Below are 6,000 nucleotides of genomic sequence, written 5' to 3'. Positions count from 1 at the left end.
CACCTCCTAATAGTGTCACTCCCTGGACCAAGCATGTATAAAGCCTCACAGCTAAACTAGGTCTTACCACATGAGGAAAATAAAAATACAGGAAGAGCCTAGACCGTGGCTTTGTGGTAGGATGCTTGCCTCCGTTTGTGCATGTTCAAACTCCCAACACACAACAGTGACAAACAAACAAACAAACAAACAAACAACAAAAAGCAAAAAAACCAAACAACAACAAACACCACTCAGAGACACAAGAATACATGGAAAGGTATTAGATAAGATGCACTTATTACCTTGATTTTGAGCACAATGCTAGTTTCACAAAAAATTGCCTATGTTCAATCTCGAATTGTGTACATGAAATATGTGTTCAGTTCTCTTTTTTTTTTTTCTTTTTTTTTCGGGGCTGGGGACCGAACCCAGGGCCTTGTGCTTGCTAGGCAAGCGCTCTACTGCTGAACTAAATCCCCAACCCCGTGTTCAGTTCTCTTACCTCAACTGCGACTCAGTAAAGCTGTTAATGAATACCTCTGCCATTGCAGAAGAACTAAGAACAGGAGCTATACTAGCAATGCTAGGAGGCACATAAGAACTCTGTGAGGAAACAAGACAGAGAGGTTATACTCTGTGCTCATGTTTCAGGGTGCAGTTTCCATAGCATCTCCTAAAAGAAATCTGCTATGATAGTGCCTCTGAATACTCTGTTCCCACTCTCTAGTACCCTCAAACACAGCTGCTCTGCCAGAATCATGGGTTCCCGGGTCCTCATTTTCAATTTGCCCTGTTACTACTTCTAAAACCAGACTACACCAAGCACCACTCTAACTCTGTCTGTCTCTCCATCTGTCTGTCTGTCTCTGTCTCTCTCTCTGTCTCTCTGTCTCTGTCTCTCTTTCTTTCTCTGTCTCTCTGTCTGTCTCTTTCAACGTGCGTGCGTGTTTGTGTGTGTGTATGTGTGTCTGTGTGTTGTACACATGCATCCACGCGCATTCTGAATCTCCTTACAGATGAAGCCTGGAGCTTCAGAATTCACCTAAAGCCATACACTTAGGAAAGGCCAAGGCTGAAGTCTGAAGTCAGGTCTGGCATTCCACTGAGTTCCCATCTTAAGCATCATGAGATACATCTGCTTGACCAACTGTGTTCTCCCTCAAGCTAACACAAAGAAGTGTGCTCTGAACACCTCATGGGGGTTTCAGAGTGGCAGAGATGACAGATGACAGCACGGCAGGGTCCCTGGTGCTTCCTTGGTATCTGGCCCCAGAATCATCACCCCTTCACAATGAGAAAGCAGGCCGAGCCACTGGCCCAGATGCCTGAGTGGAAACTGCAGTTCTGAGAAGCAACCCCAGGAAGCCTGGCTCCACAGCCCACGTTCAGAAGCCTATCTCCCAGGGCATGCTCATCACCCTGGCCCGTCACACAGCACATGGAATGGGAATTTAATACATTTGTGCCCGATGTCAGGAACTGATCTGTGACACTCAGCCACATGTCCTGCTCTGAGGAAGAGCAGGTCAGAGGCTAAGAGGTCAGTGGCAACATCCACAGACAGCCTGAAAGCAAGCATCAGGGACCCGAGCAATACCTCCCTGTCCAGATCCCTGCTGCATCCAAGCTCAGTGCCACAGAGGCCTGTTGAGGTGGCTCTGGACTCTTGGCTGCCCTTCTGTGACTTCCTTAGGGTGAAATCCAGAGTTCTGCTGGCTCCCAGCCTGTTGCCAGCTTGGTCTCTGTATCAGAAACACCAGTGCAAAGTTTTATGCTGAATTCTGGGAGCATCTGCCAATGAGTCCACACAGATACACTCCCTGATGACCTGCAAATAACTACATAGTCAGGATTCCCGCTTTCTGGGAACCACCTACATAGTTTGCTATTCACACCTTAAGAAATAGAGAGTATATGCAAGGGAGGGAACAAGAGGCATAAAGAAAGACCCCAGCCTAGTTCTTGTCTCAGATTCCCTAGTCATGCTTGTCCCAGATCCCCACCCATGCCTGTCCCAGACCCCTAGCCATGCTTGTCCCAGATCCCCACCCATGCCTGTCCCAGACCCCTAGCCATGCTTGTCCCAGATCCCCACCCATGCCTGTCCCAGACCCCTAGCCATGCTTGTTCCAGATCTCCACCCATGCTTGTCCCAGACCCCTAGCCATGCTTGTCCCAGAACCCCACACAGTGATTGTCTCAGGCTCCCCCACTCAGTGCTTGTTCCAAACCCCCACTCAGTACTTGTCCCAGAAACCCACTCAGTGCTGGTCTCAGTAACCCCCTACTCAGTGCTTGTCCCAGACCCCACTGTGAGGACAAATCCTCACAGTCCTAGCTCTCTCTAATGAGCACAAACACTGCTGATACAGAGAAGCATCTTGTTCTTTCCTTATCTGAGCACTTGTCAGTCTCCACTTTAATTGCTCTTCCAACATCCTGGCAGAACTCTCCCTAAAAAGAGCCATGGCTACTTGGTCACCTCCAGATGCCCAGGGCTTGCTGCTGTGCCTTGTAATGTATTCAAGTGTCTGTTGCATGAACACATGAGGAAGGGCATAAGTTATTGTGTCAACAGTCTCTTGAATGTTCTTTTTCCAGAATTTTTTTAGTTCTCCTACTGGAATTGCATGACTTGTTTTGGCCAATAAGCCATGAATGGAAATTATATAATTTATGGTCTAGTGTGTTAGCTGTTGGTATAGGAGCCACAGTTTTCTCGTGCTGTTGCAGGGTGTTTGGCATTTCCAGATGGAGAGTCTCTTCTCAGTCTGCCTCCAATACTGGACATGTTATGTAAGCAAAGAGCCAACCTTTTTTTGACAGTAGTAATATAGTGTGGTTGTTACTACAGCAACACCTAACCTATCCTCATAATTATCTGAGCCTACAGACCAGAAGGGCCTGAGAAAGCTATTCTCTAGGGTCATCCAACAGAACTTTCTGTGAATATGAAAATGGTCTATGGAATACTGTAACGAAAGCTATCAATTCACCACATTTTAGAACACTCTTACATTTTGTTCAACTCTGTAATAATGACTTGTATTTCCCCAGTTTTTGTTCATCTTTACCTCTGCAATAGGTTAGAGGGACAGGTGTTAGCTATCAAAGGCAGGCTACACAGTCACTTATACCCTACCCTTGCCTTTGCTTTAAAAATGTAAACGAAAGACAGATATTATCCTTATTAAATGCCATTAAAACATAGGCCTCAGTTTCCGTCAGCTTTAGGAAAAAATACAGTTATCTCTGTGTCGTATTCTGAGAGCAAGCTGAATGCTCCAAGGCTCTACGTTGCATTGCTGTCTATGAACTTCAAACATTCCAGTGGTGCTAAGTCTCCCATTCAAGCCTCTGCCTCACGGGCTCCCAGTGGATGGGGACTAGCTTTTGACTCCTATGACCTAATTTGCCATGTAAAATTTCTCTCTCCCCTCCTCATTAGTTTTGGCTCTCCTGGAGATCAGTTTTGATGAAGAGAAAGTCCTGCAGAAATGCCAGCTTCAGGGGAGAGCCTGGTCAGAAAGAGCATAGAGGATCACAGCTACCATGTAATTCATTGTTCTCTGTAAGGGCACAGAACATCCTGATGCTGTTAGAATATCCAAACATGTGTTCTCATGAACTGAAACCATCAGTCTCTACAGGCCAGTTGGACCACAACTGTACTGTGTTTTTGTTGTTAAGTGTTTTACTGTTGTTCTTTTGTTTGTGGAGACAGGTTCTTACCATGCAGCCATGCTGGCCTCAAACTCATGATCCTTCTGCCTCAGCTTTCCAAGTACTGGGGTCATAGTACATCCTCACAATGCACAGAGATTTTAACAGCAGAATCTGATCTCAAGGGATAGAGACCTTTAGATATTTTTGTAGCTGAAACAAATGGAGAACCAGAGATCATGAGGTCCAGAGAACGAGCAGTTTCCAGATCTGACTCTGATTGACACCAACTGCAATTGTTCTTCCTCCATCTCTTGTATCTCTTCAGGGTCTGTGTCACCTCCATAGCTCTTTGGACAAAACAGGAAGAACATCAAAGCATAAGAATTCTACATTAAACAAAATGCTTTGGGAGAAGCATGAAGGAGGGGAATGAGCACTGGCTTAGGATGCAAAAATATGGGATGTTCACAGACCTCAGCTCAGCCTCAGCGTCTACAAAATGGAATGGTTTAATGGGATCCACCCTCTGGTCTCAAGCAACCCAGCACTGTTCCAGGACTGGGCATGACCACCAAGGCCACTACTGTTGCCTCCACCTTTTTGGAAAATCACCTCCAGGTCAGACTTTGTTTTCAAGGACAGGGCTGGGATGATTTTGTCAGAACCAGTCTGAGTCAGATACACAGCCTGCCTAGGGGTCTAACACACACACACACACACACACACACACACACACACACACACACACACACACACACACACACACTCTCTCTCTCTCTCTCTCTCTCTCTCTCTCTCTCTCTCTCCATCAGTCTCTCCTATTCTTACTCCTCTTCCTCCTTCTTCAACATCCTACTTTAGAACTGTGTGCTGGTCAGTTATTTGTCAATTCGACACACATGAGGGTTATCTCTGAGAACTAATGATTGATGTGGGAGGAACCAGCTCAGTGTGGTGGTGCCACCTGGGAACACGGTCTTGTGTTGTGTAAGAAAGCAGCTGAGCAAGCCACAGGGAGCAAACCAGTAAGCAATAGTCTTCTCTGCCCTCTGTTTCAGTTTCTGCCTTCTGATTCCTGTCTGTGAGTTATAAAATAGAACAAACCCTCTTGTTTTTGGTTATGGTGTTTATCACAGCTATTGAAAGGGAGCTATGACAAATGATTTCAAGGAATCTTGCAAGGGTGGTGTAGAGTCGTCACGTACCTCACGCCCGGATTCTTCCATTCACAATGTCTTCTACTATTACCAGGAAGTATTTGTTCAACTAATAATTCAAGAAGGACACATTTTATACTAAACCACAAACTTAGTTTAATTCCTTTGTTTTAACCTCTTTTATCGTGACTTCATTTGGGACACCATATTAGCACTTAGTAGTCATGCTATCTTAGGCTTTTCCAGGCTGTGACAGTTCCTCTAACTTTTCTTGGTTTGACAATGGAAGTTTTGGGAAGCACTTGTCATGTACTGGTTCTTCAGTCCACGATGATACAGTTTTTCTCACAGTTGGACAGACCCGCTTAGGGGTGAAGAAGTCTAAAGACGAGAACCATCCTCCTCACATTGCTGGGGTGCACATCACCAATGCCCCAACGCCGGTAAGAGCAGCCTTCTCCATGGGGAATTACATTTTCCTCTGATTCTGCGTGTACTTTGGAAAGGTAGTCCTGGGTACAAAAGATTGGGTTTTATCCAACCTCTTTGATGGAGCACATTCAGTTTTATAAAACACAACTGTGCAAGCAACGCCTGCTGGAAAACAGGTTTCAGCTTTGGACCTGACTGCCCCAAAATAAGCTGTGTCAAGGAATTGGTTTCCCATATCCAGCCTTTGAAAGGGACATTTCCTCACAGTGCCATCACGCCAAGCTTCTCTATGAATCTGTGTTCAGCAGTGACCAGGCTCAGCAGAGCTGATTCTGACTCCTGTGCAGAGAAGACTTGTTTATTGACCACAACATCGACTCCCACCTTTACAAATCCAGTGCAGCTAAATATCACATACAAAGAGCTCTTAGAAATCAATAAGGAAAGGTATGGTTCACCTTTTCAAATGAGCACAGGACACGAAAAAGAAGGTCACATAATAAATGTGAAGTGTATATTATAGCCACATGCATACATAAATGCTGAGTCTAGAGTGGTTAGTGCTAAGAGATTACAGGGTACTTACTCTCACTTCCTGCTTTACACACTTCTAGAAAACTTTACAACTATTTTTTTGGGGGGAAGCAATTACATTTTCTTACAAGAAAATTATAAGCATTCAAATAGGTGTAAAATAAGATAGGTGTGTGAGTTCTTCTGGTCTGACACGCCCACTCTCTTTGACTCTCACTTTAACTGTTTC

This window comes from Rattus norvegicus, chromosome 9, assembly GCF_036323735.1.
Source record: "Rattus norvegicus strain BN/NHsdMcwi chromosome 9, GRCr8, whole genome shotgun sequence".
In the NCBI taxonomy this organism is placed as follows: Eukaryota; Metazoa; Chordata; class Mammalia; order Rodentia; family Muridae; genus Rattus; species Rattus norvegicus.
This window is presented reverse-complemented; position numbering follows the sequence as displayed.